Raw genomic sequence first — 20,912 nt, forward strand, 5'->3', positions numbered from 1 at the left:
ATTTCCCTTGTTCGTTCACTCTACCGGTTGCCTCAAGCTTTCGTAAAACAAAATCTCCAACTTTGAGGGGGCGTTTGCGCACCCTTTTGTTGTAGGCCCTCGTCATTCGCAGACAGTAGATTTCATGACGCAAGGCGGCGTTGCCCCTTCTTTCAGGAAGAGTATCCAAAGCCAGGCGCATGGCTTCCCAATTTGCCTCTTCATCATATAACATGATTCGAAGTGTTGGCTCATATAATTCAATGGGAAGCACCGCCTCTGTGCCATATTCCATAAGAAATGGAGTTTCACCGGTTGACCCCTTCTTAGTAGTCCTAATAGACCAAAGAACATGAGTTAATTCCTCTGCCCAAAGACCGCCCGCTTTATCAATCTTTTTCTTTATGCCGCCTGGGATGAGCTTGTTAAAAGCTTCAACTTGACCGTTTGCTTGAGGACGGCCAACGGATGCAAAGTAATGGGAAATCCCTTGATCTTGCAACCAAGTCTTTAGGACAGGCGTTTCGAACTGGGGGCCATTGTCAAAGACCATTGACATAGGTACACCAAACCGGGTGATGACATTTCTCCAGATGAAGGAGATGACATAGGTACACCAAACCGCCTCGGCCTCAACCCACTTTGTGAAGTAATCAACAACCACTAAAATATATCTTTTGCCGCCTGGCGCAGGTGTGTATGGCCCCAAAATATCCATGCCCCATTTGGCAAAGGGTATTGGGCTGTGAATAGCCGTTAAATCAGTGGCCGGCTGTCTGATCAGCCGGCCAAACTTCTGGCACTTGTCACATCTTTTTACCAGATCTAATGCATCTGCCTCGAGAGTGGGCCAAAAGTATCCCTGCTGCCTGGCTCTTTTGGCAAGAGTCTTCCCGCCAATGTGTGATCCACAGAAGCCGGCATGTAGATCTTCCAGTATTTCCTTTCTCCTTTATGGGGTAGCACATTTGAATAGCGGCTGCAGGTAACCCTTCCGGAAGAGTTCACCTTTGTGCATTACGAAGCTTAATGCTCGTCTTTTAAGAGCAGCCGCTTCTGATGAGACACCCGGTAGAGTGCCGTCTAACAAGTAATCCCGGATGGGGTCCATCCAAGTGGTGCTTCAATCTAGAACTCCAATGGGATCATGTTTAATGCTTTTCTTTTCCATGACTTCCCAAAAGACTAACCTAGGCGTATCACATGTGGCGGATGATGCCAATTTGATAGTGCATCCGCCTGATTATTCTCGGACCTGGGTACTTGACTTAGATTGAATTCATCAAATTCCCCAGCCTCCTCCTTGACCGCCTGAAGATACTTATTCATCATCGGATGGGTGGCCTCATAATCACTGTTGTATTGGCTAACGATGAGTTGAGAATCAGAACAGGCGTCAACTTTTCTTGCCCCGGCTGCCTTACACATGCGGATACCGGCTATCAGAGCCTCGTATTCAGCTTCATTATTTGAAGCTTGAAATTTGAATCGTAGAGCATATTCGTACTTGTCCCCCTCTGGACAAATTACGCCTGCCCCACAACCATTCACAGTAGAGCTCCCGTCTACATATACTTTCCAAACTTGATCAGTTTTATCCGGCTATATCGGCCTTGTCATTTCAACAATGAAGTCAGCAAACGCCTGACCCTTCACTGCCCGCCTAGGTTCGAAAGTGATTTATAGACTTTGAATTTCCACAGCCCATTTAATCATTCTTCCGGATGACTCTAAAGTGGTCATAAGACTTTTAAGCGTTTGGTCAGTATAAACGGTAACCGGATGAGCCAGGAAATAAGGTTTCAACCGCTTGACTGCTTTGAACAAAGCCAGACCGAATTTTTCGATCATGGGATAGAGAAGTTCAGCATTCCGGAGGACGTTGCTTATAAAGTAGACCGGGAGCTGGTTGCCGTCTCTCTCAGTAAGGAGAACGGCACTTAGAATGATCTGAGATGGCCAAGTACATTTAGAGAGCCTCCTGGGGTAGGGGACTCACTAATCTTGGCAAAGAATGCAAGTGTTGCTTCAACCTTTGAAATGCCGCCTCAGCCTCTTCACCCCATTCAAACCTTGACCTCTTTTTGATTGCTTGAAAGAAATACAGGCACTTGTCACCTGACCGGCTGAGGAATCTCCCCAATGCCGCCAGGCAACCGGTAAGCTTTTGAGCTTCCCTGACGGTACGAGGCGACTGCATGTCAATCACCGCCTGTACTTTGTCCGGATTGGCCTCTATGCCTCTCTGATCAATCAAAAATCCGAGAAACTTCCCAGACTCAACTCGAAAGACGCATTTTTTTGGGTTTAACATGACTTTATGCGCCTGAGGGTAGTGAAGGTTTCACGGAGCTCAGCTAGATGATCTGCCTGTAGTTTTGACTTGACTATCATGTCATCAATGTACGCCTCCATATTCCTTCCAATCTGATCATAAAAGACAGAGTTCATCATTCGTCGGAAACTGGCAGGCGTATTCTTCAACCCAAACGGCATCACCGTGTAGCAGTATAAACCCTAATCTATGACGAAAGCCGTTTTTTCTTAATCTTTCTTCCGCAAGGGTATCTGATGGAAGCCGGAGTAGGCATCCATAAAACTCATCAGGGCATGGCCGGCTGTAGATTCTACCAAATGATCTATCTTTGGAAGCTGGTAGCTATCTTTTGGACAAGCTCTGTTTAAGTCCGTGTAATCTACGCACATCCGCCAGGTTCCATTTGGCTTTTTCACAAAGACAACATTGGCTACCCAATCCGGGTAGTAGCATTGCCGGATGAACCCAGCATTTAAGAGTTTCTTGACCTCAGTTGCTGCCGCCTGGGACCTTTCCTCGCCATGGTTCCTTTTCTTTTTCTTGACCGGCTTCTTCTTAGGATCCACAACGAGTTTATGAACAGCGAGATCCGGGCTTACACCCGGCATCTCTTCTACTTCAAAGGCAAACACATCTTTGAACTCCTACAGCAAAAGGAGCAAGTCAGGTCCCAAGCTTTCAAAAGCAACCGTCCTAATTTTGACGGTTCTTTCTGGCCGGCTGTCTTAAAGGACAATGTCAATTATTTCTCCAGCCGGCTGGGGGCGAAGGCCATCTGGCCTCTCCCCTGACAGTGATTGCTATTGTTTCTCCTTTACAGGCGCCATTTGGTTCGCCTTCCTCTTTTTACCGGCTGGCTTAGTAGTCGGTGAGCTTTGATCACAGTCGTCAAGTTCAATGATCTTTTTCTCTTGACCGTCTGTGTCAAGCGTTGGTTTAATGTCCGAGAGGTAACACTCTCTCGCCATCTTTTGGTCCCCACTCAAGGAACTGACTGTGCCATCATCCCTTTCAAACTTAATCAACATTAGGGATGGGATGATGACTGTTTTTGATATGTTAAGGGTTAGGCGGCCAATAATCAAGTTGTAGGCAGTCAGCTCTCCTACAACAAGAAACTTGACAACCATGTGCCGACCCTTTCGCTTGTACTTGAGTTTTTCCAAGCACCGGTAGCTTATGAGGTCAGATGAGCTCCCGGTATCAATTAAGATTCGGCCAACTCGTTGATTGGCGATTTTGCACTCGATGACTATGGGGTCATCATGAGGCCGCCTGACCTCTCCTCTATCTTTCTCGGAGATGTTAACTTCCGGAAATGAATATTCAGACGACTGGCCCTCATTCACTGAGTTGACCAGTTTCCGAATGTTATCCTTTGTGCCCCGGATGGTAGGCCCACCTCCCGCAAATCCACCGGCTATGGTTAGGATGGTATCCTCATCCGTATCCGATTGATTAGCCGGCGTCTTTGGGGGTGGTCCTTTTACTTGTTTGGGGGCACCCTTTGACTTGGATAGATAGGACTTGAGAGCCCCTTCGTCAGCAAGCCGGTCAAAGAGCCGCCTGAGGCTAAAGCAACCCTCAGTGTCATGGCCAATTTCTTCATGAAAAAGGCAATATTTGCTCTTATCCCGGGCGCTTACAAGACTCTTCATGGGAGCCGGTTTTTCAAGATTCAACCGGTCCTTTACTTCTTTGAGAATGGAGGCACAATCCTTGTTGAATTCATACTTTGGCACATACGGATCCGACCTCTTTCTTTTCTAGAAAGGTTGTCCGGATGAGTCTGCTACCCATACCCCCTTTCTCTTATTTTCTTCCTTTTTGGTTGGCTGGGTAGGCCGATTCTCTTTTTTGTCGGATCTTTTGTAATCCGTTGGAAGTTTCACAGCACAGAGTTCCATTGCTTGAATGTAAGCCTCCGCCTTCATAAGCGCCTCGTGAAGAGTAGAGACCCTCTTCCTAACCAAGTCAAACTTAAAAGTTGACCCGTCTTTTAAGCCTTTAAAGAAATCAGTGTAGGCAACGTCATCAGATAATCCATGGATTTGGATCCTCATCAGGTTAAACCGCCTAACATATGACCAGAGCCCTTCCTTATCTCCCTGCTGAATTGCCCCTAGATCAAGGCTTGTTTTCTTAGCAGGAATATTCATAGAAAAGTTGGATGTAAACCAGTAGGCCAATGTCCTGAAATTATTGATGCATCCGGCTGGGAGGTTGCCAAACCAACGTTGAGCAATCCCTTTCAACGTTGCCGGGAAGCACCTACACCATGAGGCGTCATCCAAACCCTGCAAATACATCAGGTTGGTGTATGCCATGAGGTGATCTTCCGGGTTGGTGGTACCGTCATAGGCACCCACCAACACGCTTTTAATTTTTGCCGCCTGGGTCATCTCGGTGATTTCCCTGGAAAACGCCGTTGGCTGTTCCCCAAGGTTGAGCAGCCAGAGCTTCCAGTCCATAGGCTGGACGGGCGGCTGCTGCTGCCCCCCGAAAAGACCCGGCTGTGTATATGGAGATCCAAAAGGCGTGTATGGTGTCCCTTGCAATGTCGGTTGGATGATATGGGGGTCGGATCGAGCGGAAACCTCGCTCGTCCCGCTATCATTGTTTGTTCTTGAGTGCCTCCCTGATGTGACATTGAAGCTGTCTCGAAAGGTCAATGTTGATGCCGACTCGGAGCGCTGCTGAGTCTTTTTATCTTGAATGAGCGTCCGAGCATCAGAATAGACTTTCTTTGTTCTATCCGGCTTTATGTGCTAGACGGGTTTCCTGGCTCCATCCATGGGAGTGTGAATCTTTGAGAAATCAATGGGCCTAGCTGGCACCTTTGACTTCGGGTGCGGGGTAGATGCTCTACCCTTCACTGTTTTGGCCGTCTTTTTTCCAAGACGCCTTTCTTCCGCCTGACCCTTACGGGGGCCGGCTGTGTTATCCAAAAGGCCTTTGATTTCCCCTTTGAAACTCATCATCATGTTCATGAGTTCATCCCTAGAGACCGAGGTGGCCCCTTCTGAGGCAGGAGTTAACCCAAGCGGTCCCCTGATGGGATGGTTTGAGCTCGCCTGCTACTCTGCCCGTTCCCTTTTGTCTTTGGAACGAGTATGCTTGGTTCTGAAAGAACCATTGGCAGCTGTGTAAGTCTCAACCTCATGGTTGTCGGCTGTATCTTGGTCCGAGTGGACCTCAGCCTCACCAGCAGGTTGACTACCTTTACCCGGCAGTACCGGTTCTGAAGTCATCTAGAAAGTACTCTCCCCACAGACGGCGCCAGGTGTTTCGGGGTTTTTTTTATGTGTCCTACGGGAAAGTTATAATTTCCTAGTATGCTCCTTCCTTTGCCTGTACCTGCACAAATAACGGAATACTCCGGCTGGGGCTGGGGTGTTCCGCCTCCGAAGATTAAGTTAGTCTCTTTCTTAATGAGGAAATAAGACAATAAATGCTTCTCGATTTGAGAGCGTTTGCAAGGGGATTTGTGTTTGGTTGGTTGTTGGAAGATGATTCGATCCCCATTAATGAGGTCTGCCCTTACTATTTATAGTAGGGGAGAGCTGTACCTCAATTAGGGTACAATGAAACGTGTCGCAAAGGGATTGGGCCTTTGCTGACCGTTACAATCTTGACACGTGGCAAGCCATTATAGGGCCATGTGTCTTAGGGGTATTTTACCCTAAACAGCTTCTTTTTCGGATCCACAACTAACTTATGCTCTGCCAAGTCTGGACTGATACCTTGCATCTCATGTACCTCAAATGCAAAAATATCCTTGAATTCCTTCAAGAGTTGGTGAAAATCATCACCAAGTGCCGCAAGAGCAGTCGTCCCAACCTTAACTGTTCGGTCAGGGCGTGAGTCGTCCAGGACGACATCCACATTCTCACCAGCCGGCTAAGGGCGGAACTCGTCTGACCGCTCCTCGGCCAATGATTGCTATCGCTTTTCCTTTCTTTCGGCCCCCAGTTGGGCAACCTTTCTTTTCTTGCCGCCTGCTGCTTGGGCAGGCGCATCCTCCTTGATTTGTTCAAGGTCCTTTGTCTCTCCACTTGGGCCAGCAGTCGCCACAGTGGGTTTAATATCCGAGAGGTAACACTCTCGTGCCATTTTCTGGTCTCCCCTTAGGGAGCCGACTGTTCCATCATCCTTCTCGAACTTGAGTAGCATGAGGGATGGAATGATGACAACTTTGGAATTGTTCAGGGTGGGTCGCCCTAAGATCATGTTATAGGCCGAGAGCTCTTCAACAACTAAGAACGAAACCACCATGTGACGTCCCTCCCCTTTCTCACCTAGACGGATGGGTAAATCCACCCGTCCCACTGGGTGTACGACGCTTCCTCCAAACCCTACTAAAGGGTGAGATACCGGATGTATGCAATCAGGTTTATACTTGAGCTTTGCCAAGCACTTGTTGCTGATTAGATCAGAGGAACTGCCGGTGTCTGTGAGGATCCGGCCAACTCTCTGGTTGGCCACTTTACATTCAATAACAATGGGTCGTCATGCGGCCCCCTAATGCCTCCCAAGTCTTCCTCTGTGATGACAATCTCTGGGGATAAACTCTTGGAGGTCCGTCCTTTGGTTAACGGAGTTAACATCTAATCGCCTGATGTTGTCTTTGTTGCCCCTGATAGTGGGGCCGCCTCCTTCGAAGCCGCCTGCTATAGTATAGACGACGGCGTCGTCAGTGTCAGAACTGTCAACCGACCGGTGCTTCTTCTTGGCCGCCTGTTTCTGTTTGGGAGGAGCATTCCCCTTGGACTTCTTGAAATAGGAGTCAAGATCGCCTTTTTCTGCCAGGCGGTCCAGAAAGAGCTTGAGGTTTATACACTCATTGGTTTCATGACCAATGTCTTCATGGAAGTAGCAGAATTTGCTTTGGTTCCGGTTGCTAACCGAACCTTTCATGGCGGCCGGCCTCTCAATTGAGATCCGGCCCTTGATTTCATTAAGGATAGCGTGGCTATCCTTGCTGAACTAATACTTAGGAGAGTATGGTTTATATTCCTTCTTTTTTTTCTGGGACGGCTGTTCAGAGAAGTCGGCCGCCCATATTTCTTTTCTCTGTTTCTCTTCTTTATTGGTCGATTTCTTTTGTCGGTTTTCACTTTTGTCGGGCCTCTTGCTGTCCGACTTCTTCCCAGTATTACAGAGGTCGGTTGCCTGAATATAGGAATCCGCCTCCATCATGGCTTCTTGGAGGGTGGTCAAATTTGATGTTCGACCCATCCTTAAGTCCTATGAAAAAATCAGCATAGGCTACCTCATCCGGCAGCCCTTGTATCTGAATCCTCATTAGGTTAAACCGCCTGATGTAAGAACGGAGTCCCTCCTTCTCTCCCTGCTGTATGGTCCCCAAATCAAGGGTCGTCTTCTTAGTAGGAATGTTCATTGCAAAATTAGAGGTAAACAAGTAGTCGAGGGTCTTGAAATTGTTTACGCAACCTGTCGGCAAGTTGCCGAACCATTGTTGAGCAATGCCCTTTAATGTGGCTGGGAAGCATTTACACCATGTGGGGTCATCCAACCCTTGAAGGTACATAAGGTTGGTGAACGCCATCAGATGGTCTTCTGGGTTTGTAGTGCCATCATAGGCTCCTACCAACACATTCTTCACTTTAACCGGCTTGGCGGGCTCAATTATTTCCTTGGAGAAGGCGGACGGCTGTTTTCAAGTCTAAGCAACCTAAGTTGCAAGTCCAAAGGCTGGACATTTCTTGCTGCCTGTCCTCCAAACAGAGTAGGCTGCATGAAATATTGAGGTTGCGGCACGTATGGCTGGGGTGGCACATGCGGTGCCGCCTGGTTTTTTTGGGAGCCGGACCGGTGGGAGGTACCGCCTGTCTGGCTCTCATAATTTGAATTCGAATACCTCAAGGAGGTATTGTGTAAACTGTCCTGAAAATCAGACGTAGAGGCCGACTCTGATAGTCGGTCATTCTTCTTCTGCTCTAGCAACAATCGAGCATTAGAATATGTTTTCTTAGACCCGTCCGACTGAACATGACGGATGGGCTTTCTCTTCCCTAGAGAGGGGAAGTGGTACTTAGTTAGATCGATCACTGGCGGCTCCCACTCCCTATGCTTAGGGTAAGGAGTCGCCTCCCGATCCTTTACAGGCTTCTTCCTCCCTGACTGGGAGGGTCTTCTTGCCGACTGCTCCTTGGATGGAGCAGGCGTCTTCTTATTGATGAGATCCTGGATCTCCCCTTTGAAATTATTCATGAAAGTCATCAGCTCACTTCTAGTGATGGGGGCAGATCCCTCAGCCGCCTGTTGATGATCAAGCGGCGGGCCGGCAGGTTTACTAGATCCAGCCAGGCAATCCTGTCATTCCTTCTTTTCGGAGGAACGAGTTCATCGAGCTCTTAAGGTCCCGTCTTGGGCCGTGTGATTCTCGACCTTGACCTCATTGTCAGTATCCTGGTCACTACAGACCTGAGGGTCGTCCATAGGACGTTTCTCGCTTTGATTCGATACAGACTGTGATCCCATCTCGAAAGTACTCTCCCCACAGACGGCGCCAAAATGTTTCGGAGTTTTTTGATGTCCTGCGAGAGAGTTACAATTCCGAGACTGGTATCCTTGCGCCTGTACCTGCAAAACAACAGAGACTCCTTGTGGGGGTAGCTCCGCCTCCAACGGTCAAGTTACTACTTGTTTGAGGAGTAATAAGTGCGGAAAAGTAAAGGTGGGAGATCTGGTCCCTCAAGGTGAGGAGTGATCAATGTGTTTTGACTTCTCTGGATGAGGGTAATTAATTGCTAAACCTCCTTTAATGAGGATTAATTAATGTATTTATAGCCTTGGGAAGCGTGCCTAATTATAGGGTTTTTGGTAAATCCTATATCTGGTTGGGCTTCTCCCGGGAAGTGGGCCTAGGTGGCCTCCTTTCAAGCTGGCAATCAATAGGCCACATGGAGTGGCTTGACTGGTCCATGGTAGACAAATGTTCGGGTGCCACGTGGCAGGCCCTGAGAGGTCCAAATGGAGGACACTTGGTAAGACCTGATTGGTCCACGTGGCGTACACTGATTGGGCGGGGAAAACCCCCTAATCACTGATACTTAAGTTGAAACTCCATAAATATTAGTGGAACCCTTCATAAGTAATTTGGTACCCTACATGATTACAATGGACCTATGAATATATCACACTTAGTGGGTCTTTATTATTGTAAATTTGGTCATTTGTTACTCATAAAGGTGGAATTAAAGTACAGTTGAAACGTCATAAGGTACCACTAAAACTGATATAGGGTTTTCAGTTAATGGTTTGTGGAAAGGGTGTTTTTCAATCTTTCTCACAATATAACAAATGAAAATTGTTTATAACCTTCCTAGTTAATATTTGATGGACTTACTACTTACTAATGCGTAAACGGAAATTATAATCAACGTTAATTGACATAGAGGTTGGTGTTCGTTCACATCAACAAAAATTGATTTGACCGAAGACCAACCCGGAATTTGAGTAATAGTTGCCGGTGTTGCAGGCCTCACCACATACGAGGACTGAGATACTTCCGTATTAGGAGACATGTAACCGCCCATTTGCATCGAGAATCCTTGCATTTGACAAAACTGTTGGTATGACACGAAATAAGGCGGGTAAAATGGATGAGGCTATCGTGATGGAGAGTTTGAAAGTCCGCCAGAAGATGGAGGATGTTGCACTCCAGACAATGAGGTAAAATAACCCAACGACCCATCACCATCTGCCATTTGTATCCCTCCTACACAATCAGGACTATTACCCATCATCGGAAAGGGTACTTGTTCCTATCACAATTTAACGAAGTCCCAGTATGTTAATAAAATATCAGAAATCAATAACCAAACATGTTTATATTCAAACAAACAAGAAAAATCAATTACATGTAATAACAACTATCAACTACTTGTGAACAAAATGATTGCAAGTTATTTTGACTCCCACCACCAGCAGATGTACCTTGTTTTCCATTACTCCTCTTACCTGGTTTCTTCGATTTTTAAATACATGACTTATATCGTGAATCTGTTTTACGCTGAGGAGGTATCTTCGGAAGTGGCGGGTCCTTTATGGTAGCAAGTTGTAAAGACAAATCCGTAGCACAGCTGCCTTGCTTTTCAGTGGTAAGTGGTGTAGCCTCCTTTTCCAGGCACATAGAGGAAGGTGTTCCATTACACCCCAAAAGGTCAGATCTATTCCGGATTTTTGAGTAAGCATAGACAATTTCTCTTCTACTTGGATATCAAGCAACGGCAGACCGTTCAATACAACATTCGACGCACTCTTGCAAACCAATGCCTGGGAGAGAACTTCACCATCATCTTATCAAACCAACAGACCGCCTCCGTCTTGCTTGGATCATGGTACTTCACTTTCACCCTAGTGTGCTTCCTAATAACATTTTTCCTCCACCGACGTAATATGTACTTCTCAGGAATTTCTCCACAATCGTTCATTTGATACACCATAATCATATGGCGATAGATGATACCATGGCAGTCAAAGTACCTGCACTCACAATCTGCTTCTTTGGTGCTGCTATTGAAGGTAACCTTGTACACCCGTTTTCTCTGCGATGGTACTTCTTTCCTTGAATTCTTTGGTTTGTACCAAACATGATCCTCGAGTAAGTGTTCAATCATTGTATATGATATTTCCCTCTTCTCCAAACCGGTCACATATAGCAGCCTACTGCACTCCCTTTGTACCTCTTTAAATTTGGCGTCGGTGTAGATTTTTCGAAAAACAGACTCAACAAGGAAGGCTGTCATGGGTTGCCTAACAAATCTGGAATTGTTATCATCGGCTCGTTTCTCACTAACAGCTCTAACCTCCAACGCTTCACAATATCTCTCCACAAATTCATTAAGCAATGTGTGCTTGCTCAAATAACCATCAAAAAAGCTATGTATTCTCTCAATCCTATGGATTGTTTTCATGCCGGCCCAAAAGAGATGCTTCACGAATGCATTTATCCACATATGACGTTCGACAAATAGGCCTATCCATTAACATTTATAATAAACTCATGTCAGGTAAATTATCAACACATAAACAACTTACACTCAATTTAATAAATTACCAAAATCTGAAATGCATCCAAACAACATATCCAAACTTATAATAATAAGCAACCATTTTATGCAAGACTCTATCCTAGTCAATGTTACTGGTTAAACAAAATAAATTTATAATACGTTAAAAATACATCATCTAACCTTCTAGCCACTCATTCGTTTCAACTTTGTGTTTCTTAATCACTTCTGGCCACCGTCTTTCGAACTCTTCACAGTCCAGACTATCATACACAACACTCTCTAGGTCTTCCTTCAAGGGTCGGGGTAGTTAGAATGCTTTCCTAACTTTGTTGAAATATTTTGCAAGATGTGCGAGATGCACCATCTGTGTGTAGCGGCCTTCAAAGCTTTCCTCATGGCAGGGTCTTGATCAGTAAGTATTTCAAGAGGGGTTTTGTTCTGCATACACCTCAACCAATTGCTATATACCCACTCAAATGTTTCAGCAGTCTCCCTAGTAACAAGCGCACACCCAAAAAGAATTGTTTGACCATGATGGTTCACTCCAACAAAGTTACAAAACGGTAGCTTATATTCATTAGTCAAGTAGGTGGAATCAAAACAAACTACATCTCCAAACTCCTCATAGGCCATCTGACTCCTTACATCTACCCAAAGTACATCCTTCAACCTACCCTCTTAACCTTGCCTGGAGTGGGGGTGTGTCCACCATGCTCAAGGTCCGCCCTCTGAATAACCCATTCGCCACGTTCGTTAACATTTGCATACATATTCGCTGGACATTCAACTTTCTTATTCCTCCTCTTCATAGCGCACGCCTCCTCCTTAACAATCTGAGCATCAGTCACTAAACTCTCCTCCACCTTCTTACGCTTCCTATCAAGCAACCCATAACACTCACATGTCCACAAACAACTCCTTCTCAATTTTGCATTAGGCCCTTTACTTACTTTGCAAGCACTAGTACGAACTACCCCAAATCCATTTTGCTTCATGTATTCCATATAATATTCATCAAGTTCCTGCCATGATTGAAAAACCATCCCTACTGTAGGAGGAGGAAGACCAACATCCACTTCAACATACTCTTCTATCTCAACTGAAATAGCCACACTACTAAAGCCTTTCTCTGGAGTCTTATAAGACTCTTCACCAATTACAACCTAGGATAAAAAATAGAAACAATATCCATAACCAAATAACATGGCAAATACCATGGAAAATAAGCAAAACCAACAACTATTCATTATATAAGCAAAACCAACAACTTTACATTGTTCACCACACATTTACCAACTACCTGAATGCAACAACAGCCACATTTCATCAATGATAACACATACAATATCTAATTCCCTGGTAAATAATAACACTAACACCGGTTTCCCCTTATTTCATACATTAGCCACCATTCCACAAAATTCAGTCTCTTGCTCTTACATTAACATATCATTTACCACATTCACTACCATTCTAATTACACATCTCATAACACATTGTAATTCAGCATGAATTAAAGAATAATTCCATATAAATTACCACATTCTTATTCCTAGTTTCAAATTACTCACATTCGAGTTCGGCATGAATTAAGCAATAATTGCATATAAATTACCACATTCTTATTCATATTTTCATAGTCATGTGATTTCTATTTTGGTTCGACGGGGAAATCAACAACAATATCTCAATTTGTTGGTGCTCTAAGTAAACCATAATTCACTCGTTTTTCTTTTAATGGAAAACTTTTTATACTTGCCTCTTTCAACAAAGCCTATAACGCCGCAACGTCCTCTTCGTATTCACCATGTCGTTAGCCGCCGTTAGGGGTGAAACTAATTTGGTTTAAAACCAAACCAAACCGTAATCCGAACTGAATTAGAATACGGTACGATTTTTTTTTTTCTAAAGTGTTTCGGTTTGGTTTTTTTAAAAAAATAAATTTCGGTTTGGTTTCGGGTTGAGGAATTGAAAAACCGAAAAAACCAAAACCAAACCGAAATTTTGGCCCAAACCCCAAATACACCCTAGCCCAACTATGATTTTAGCCTAAGTATATAAAGTATAAAAAAAAAAAAAAAAAAAAAAAACGCTAATCTAACATTCCTCCACTTAGCCTCACACTCTCTTATTCGGCTACTACTACTCCACTCTCACTAAGACACTGACTCACTTCATCAGTGGTTACTCCACCGTTCACCGGCGTCCGACCACCGTCCACCATCCCACCACACTCACACCCACACCCACTCGCCTGCAGTTAGCTGGAGCCCGGAGGCCCCCGCATGTCCGCATATCTTCTTCGCGAGTCTTTTCTCCTCCAAAATTCTGAATTTGTTTGTTTAATTTTTGTAAATTAGACATAATTGCTGATTTAATTAATTACTGAATAATTGAATGTGAATTGTGAAGTTACTCAGTTAGAATTTTACTTGGTTTTTCAATTGATAATTAGAACTTCATTTTGTCAGATTTGTGTTTATTGGGATTTTTGCTTTATGTGTAATATCGTTTTTTTGCAATAGAATTATCAATTAAAGAATAATTCGGTGCGGTTTGGTTTTTTTTTTGTAAAAATCGAAATTTTTATGGTTTGGTTTGGTTTGGTTTCAAGAGTAAAGTGGTGCGGTGTGGTTTGTAAAATCCAAAAACCGAATTAGAGTGGTTCGTTTTCGGTTCGGGCTATAAACCAAATCGAAAACCAAACTTTCACCCCTAGCCGTCGTCGCCTCCATACTTCACCAAATCAAGTACTGCTACATTATCATTACCGGTGTCACTAACGACACATCCGTCGTTAGCAACACCCTCCATTTTAATCAGCTACGATTGACGATGTATCACGATAATTTTTATCCCTCCTTCCCACTGTTTTCAACCTCCCATGGAGTTTTCAATTTTACATTGTTCTTCCCTTCGACATTTACAAGGCAGAAAGAAAGGGTTGAACTTTTTCCCTTTTCCACTTACTTTTTCACTTTTCCCCTAAATTAACAAAATGTCACTATTGTTCTTTTGGGACCACTCCATTTTTATTTTCACTATATTGTTTTGTTTTCCCTCCAAAAATCACCCCGTTTTACTTTATTTTCCTCTTATTTGCGAAATTGTCATTGCGAGACACTCCCCATTTGTCTCACAACCCTCCAAATATACTTCCTCCATAATATATACTTCGTATTAATGGCTACAAAATGAACCGTGATAACAATACCTTGCCTACACGTCGTCACCTCATTGCTATAACAAAGCACAGAATTACTAAAATACCCCGGGTGCATATAACTGTAGTTGGCCGACTTGACCTACAAAATCACGAGTCACGCTACAAGTGTTCTTCCGAAAACTAATAAAAAATAATGGAAAAACAAGAGAACTCCTCAACAACTTCCCCTCTTCTTAGAACATTACTCAATGAAGAAACCAAAGAAGAAGGTATTCAGATTGAAAGAAACATAAATGAATCTGAACATGATCAACTTATTAACTATGATGGTTCAAACAAAAAGATATATCATCATTTGGGAAAGAAAGATTTTAGAGAAGAAGCAAAGAGACAAGTATGGTTGGCAGGTCCATTGATATTAGTTGGTCTCCTAACATTTTCATTGCATATAATCTCTCTTATGATGGTCGGCCACCTCGGCGAGTTACCTCTCTCTGCAGCTTCTATGGCTACTTCTTTTGCTTATGTTACTGGCTTCAGCGCGCTGGTTAGTTGGTTTTCTCGATGTTATAATTTAAGTATATTTTAGTTTGTTTGTCTGTTGAGCAAGCCCTGGTTAATCTTTATGATTTATGATTGACGAACTTCGTCAATCTATATTGCTAGCTCATAATTTTTATTTAGCATTTGATGAGTCAGATTACAGCTGTTGTATAATGCTTGTTAACTCCACTAACGCCGTTGTGTACTCAACTCACCAATTGTATGCTGCACCGACACCAATTTCTCCATTGAAGCTTCCTTCGTCTTACTTCCCCGATCTCCACCCACCTTCCACCAATACCACCATTCCCACCATCATCATACTCGTATCCACCTTCAACCAATGATACCACCAACGACACCACCATCTTCGGCGGCTTTGTCGCCAAATTAAACGAAAACCCTATGAATAAAAGATGAAATTAAGGGCATGGTCAACCCCAAAAGGTAGGGGTGACTTACTTGTAATTAATTAACCATAACCTGCATTTATGCATTAATTTGAACAAAAATTGCTCAAATTGGTGAATTTGGCCGAAATTAGTTCGACATTGGGGTTAGTTTATGAGGCGGTTGCCGGCAAAAACGGTGTGATGGTTGCTCGCCTTCTTCGGAAACAGGGGCGTCGCTTTGGTTGTGGTGATGGTCTCGGAGTCATGGAGGTGTAGTGGCGTCATGTGCTTTGGGTGGGTGTTGCTTCACTTATGCCGTTAACGTCACCTCAACACCATTTGATATACTATACAGGATTGCTAATGGGAGTTTAAATGAGATGATACATTCATAAACTATTCGCGAACAAGTTCGGTCAAAGCTTGGTCAAAACTCGTTTGTTAAGTTAACAAACAAGCTTGGACAAGAATGTTAAGCTCGTCAAATAGATGAACAAAAAGCTCAAACAACATCATGTTCGACTCAGTAATGTTCATGAACAGCTCGTTTAAGTTCATTTATAAGTTTTTTCACATCTAATTAAAACTCAAAAAATTTATGTATCTTTTATTCATACGTATTTATAAAAAGTACTAATTATTTTATCATGTAAAGACATGAAAACTCCGTGATTATCTTTTTCCATAGAAAAATAAAAACATCTTATATAAAATTATATGGATGTGTTAAAATTTGAAAGAAACCATTTTTTTTAATGATAAATTAGGGCTCGTTGATTTAATCAAGCCCGATTTAGACCCGTTCAAGCTCGAACTGAAACTCAAAATGCAAATGAGTACGTTCGTGAACAAAACTCGAACAAGCCGAATTTTTAACGAGCCCAGCTCGAACAAGAATTTTATAAGCTCGTCCAAGCTCGAGATAGTTCGAACACGAATATTTCTTATCAAGCTTAGCTCGAACAGACTAAAACTCGGCTCAGCCCGAATCGTTTGCAGCCCTAATTGCTACCACTTCAGCTGTCCTATGTGTGAGAAAATACAGGTCATCAATGGTGTAATTACTTTGCTACCCCTTTTAATGACTTGAAAATGTCCTTTTTAACCCTATATATGCTTTATAAGTCAATCATATAGATTAACTTGTATTTCCTCCTGTTTGTTTGTTTGTTTGTTTGTTTTTTATTTTATTTTATTTATTGTTTTTTTTTTTTATGTCATATACTATTAATCAATATGATCAACTACGCAATCAAACAGACTTTTCTGCCTAGTTTGTGTGATATGAATATTGTGCAGGTGCACATATTATGATTTGACATTACAACAACATCAACATAACCATCAATAACAATCGAAGCCTTATTCCCAAAATGGACTCGACTATATGAACCAAGATTTTATCTCTTGTACTCTAATATACAAAGTAATAAACTATTGAGTGACACATGATCATGTATATATTATTTTTCTAGCAGTAATCTATTAGTACCTTTCAGGAATGAGAGAATAAATTGGGCAATCTCATATTATACAAGACATACTTGTGTTTTGAAATGTATTTTTCATCTGTGTGAGCAGCTCGGAATGGCGAGTGCACTAGAGACTGTATGTGGCCAATCATATGGTGCAGAGCAATACAATATGGTGGGCATACACATACAGAGAGCCATAGTTTTGCTGATGTTGATAAGCATCCCCATTAATGAAATATGTTCATATACCGAAACTATTCTGGTGACTTTAGGACAGGACCATGAGATTGCTGCTGGAGTTGCTCTGTACACCTGGTTTATGATTCTAAGTCTTTTTGCCTATAGTCTTCTTCAATGCTTTATCAGATTCTTCCAAACACAAAATATAGTCATTCCCATGATGCTGACCTCTGGAGTCACTACTTTGTGTCACATATTAATCTGCTGGTTGTTGGTGTACAAATTTGGCCTAGGAATCAAAGGAGCTGCCCTTGCAAATACTATATCGTACTGGATTATTTGTCTTCTGTTAGCACTTTATGTAAAATTTTCTTCGGCGTGTTCAAGAACTTGGACCAGCAGCTTCTCTAAAGCGTCATTTCAAGGTATCCCTGCTCTACTGAGGCTCGCTATACCATCAGCTGTCATGGTCTGGTAACGTTCTATTACATTCCTGTGGGAAGGACTTACATTTGCAATGATTTTAGCTGCTAAAGAAAACATTTAATATGTGCTATGATTTAGTATTTTAAAGAACTTCCTTTTCTGTGATTAAAACAACTTGGAAATGTGGTCTTTTGAGATGATTGTTCTCTTGTCTGGTCTTCTGCCGAATCCAGCATTAGAAACTTCAGTGCTTTCTATCAGGTTGGTCTTTGAACATTGCACTTTGTTGTTCAACTTAAGGATCATCTCTATGAAAAAATAAAACTCTTCTGTTCTATTTAGATTATGACTTCATGAGAATGAAACTATTATCTTAAAACATTTATTAGTCACATAAAGAAGAAAATGTAGTGAACTATTCTTTATTTACAACATGTTAATATGACGACGCAGATATTTATTCAAGGGCCTCAAGGCACAGTGTGATACAGTTCTAAAAAGAGGATTGTTTTTAATTATACCTAAGCTCTGGTACTGAGCAGTCCTAATTACTGTCTAAACACGTAGTAGACATGGCATGTTAATACTTCGCGATCTTTTTCCTCTGGGTGGGAGGGGACTTTTTTTGAATAATTTGATATATATGATTATGAAAGGAGTTGTATTTATCTTGGAATTCAACTTCTTGCAGCCTCAATACTACCTCACTTGTTTGGGTTGTTCCTGAAGGTTTTAGTGGTGCTGTAAGGTAAGCTTTGGTTTGTTTCCCTTGCTTTCGGAAATATAGTAATTACTTATCTTCTTTTATGTTGCTTACTTGTTTGTCTTTCATAAACACTGCCAAATCTTCTTTGAACTTTCTTAGAGAATTGTTCTGATTAGGGAAGGGCATATACAATAAATATAGTAGTAGATTCTAAATTCTCTTTGGGGTTCTGTCCCCAGTACTAGGGTCTCCAATGAATTGAAGCTGGGAATCCAGAAGCAGCAAGATTAGCAGTATATGTTGTTCTATGTATGACAGTCTCTGAGAGCATTGTTGTGGGGTTGATCCTTATATTGATACGAAATGCGTGGGGTTATGCTTACAGTAGCGAGATGGAAGTGGTCAGATATCTTGCTTCCATGATGCCCCTGCTAGCATTAACCAATTTTGTAGATGGACTCACTTGTGTCTTATCTGGTAACACCTACATTATTGACAATATCAACTTCAAACAGTTATGTTTTGGAACCTGCCAATTTGGTTACTAGTATATGTTTCTACTAAATCTGTGTGCTTAACTGAGGCATGCATGGTATATAGTTGTAGCAAATCAACAATGACAGTCTTTTCTAATTTTCTGAGGCATGCGTCTTATGTAGTGCACAGTATTTTCTGATTTTCTGTAAACATCCAGGCACTGCTAGATGATGTGGTTGGCAAAAGATTGGTGCATATATCAATCTAGGGTCATTTTATCTTGTGGGTCTTCCAATTGCTATCCTGTTAGCGTTTTTCATGAACATTGGAGGAAAGGTAATTATTCACTCCTTTGCAGTATTAAAACGCCTAAATGATTGTTTTAAAAATTATTAACCATTATTGCTGCCTTGAATCTCTTCTTAAAGGGTCTATGGTTAGGGATTTTATGCGCAATCACTCTTCAAGCTATCTCCTTCCTTGCTATTACTATGCAAAACTGAAGGCTCCACCTTGATATTTTTATTTAAGTTTATGATGGAAGTCAAAACATATGTAATACAGTATTATGTTGCATTGGACTGTACGAATTGATATATTTTATTAAGCCCATAATACATTATGTCTTGAACTCTATTATTATTTTGGCAGGATTATTTAAGCCTACATTGATGGCTTGTTTATCTTGGTATATCCTGTTGGTATTTCAATTATTATCGTTAACAAATTTGTTTTGCAGAAGGTTAAATATTTATCTTTAACTGATTTATCTTTGATAATGATAAGATAAATATCTCTAACAAATTTGATTTGCAGGCTCCTTGAAACATGGGATAATAATGATATTATCTTTTGAATAAATGCTTTATTATCCTAACAACTTTTAGTTTCAGGTTTTTAAATAAAGCTGTTTTTATTCCTTGGAAGTAGGCTGGAATTACTTGCTGCTTTGTACGTTGGTTTCGAAGTCCCAAAAATACAGCAAGATGAAAAGCAACGTTTGAATTTTGAAAGCTGCTAAATTGAAGGAATTATGTTGAAGTTTTTCAAACCTTTGAAACAACCCTACAACGTTTGAAATCACTCTTGAGGCCTTATAAATAACGTCAAGATATGCTGAAGAATCAACAACGTAGAACAAGAACACTCGAGAATTATCAAGCTTTATACACTATATAGCAAGAGTGTTAAATATTTTCTTGTAAGTTCTTTAATACCTTATTGTGTGATTAGATTGAGAGAAAAGAAAAGTGTATCTAAGAGTGGAAAAAGTATATATCAAAAGAGTGATATACTTAGAGTAAATTTATAATACTCAAAGTATAGTAAAAGTGAGTTAGCTTTTATTTCTGGGAATTGAGTGTCTAAGGTGTAGCTGGGGTGCTGCGGAGAGAAGATAGTGAGATCTTCTAGGGTGCTTTAGAACTCTAAGGGAAGAAATAAAAGTTGGTTAAAATCCTACGGGTTGGACAACCCTAGGCGGAGACGTATGCCTTTGTGCTGAACTTCGTAACAATTTCCTTGTGTGCTTTACTTTCTGTTCTTGCACTTATTTTTGTGTTGCTTAAACTGATCATTTGCTAAATTCAAACAAACGCATCTAACATTCTGATTAGCAATCAGCTTCGTTGTATCAATTGTTTTCAAAGCCTTGACTTTAAGTCTGAAATTAGTTTATTCCGCCATGAAACTAATCTCAAGACCTTGACATTTTGTGTTTTGCGAAAAACGCCCATACTTTATTCAACCCTCCCTTCTAGAGTATTATTGTGTTCATTCCATTACCATTGTAATCCTTTCAAAAACAAACTGGGAGGAAGAGGTAAAGCCTCAACCAACTTTCTACATTCTTTGCAATTAAATTCATCTCCCTTTAATATCAATTTGACCATTGTCTTGTGATACTTCTTTAGGCCAAGAAAGCTACGGAGAGAGTCTTTGAATCCAAAGTTCCCAAAGAGATGGTTTTCTGATAGGAAATCAGCTTTTCAAACTGATATAATGCTTTGATCTTTTGACCACAAGCAAAACTCTGCATTCCTTGGTACAAAATGAACGTATGAGGTGAATTTAACCTTCCCTGTTGCCATAAGGATCTTCAAGATTCCAGATTCCTATCAGCGTCGAGGGCCAATGCATGTTGAGTTGGAGAACATTTCCTCCATATCCAGACGAAGCTCAACAGCAGAATGATACAAACAGAAGCAGAA

The 20,912-nt window shown here is 41.9% G+C and overlaps 1 pseudogene; it reads left to right on the forward strand.

Annotated features, from left to right (window-relative positions):
- The first annotated feature begins 14,040 nt into the window (after positions 1-14,040).
- LOC110702962 lies at positions 14,041-18,913 on the forward strand (annotated as a pseudogene).
- Positions 18,914-20,912: the final 1,999 nt, after the last annotated feature.

This window comes from Chenopodium quinoa, unplaced genomic scaffold, assembly GCF_001683475.1.
Source record: "Chenopodium quinoa cultivar QQ74 unplaced genomic scaffold, ASM168347v1, whole genome shotgun sequence".
NCBI lineage: Eukaryota > Viridiplantae > Streptophyta > Magnoliopsida > Caryophyllales > Amaranthaceae > Chenopodium > Chenopodium quinoa.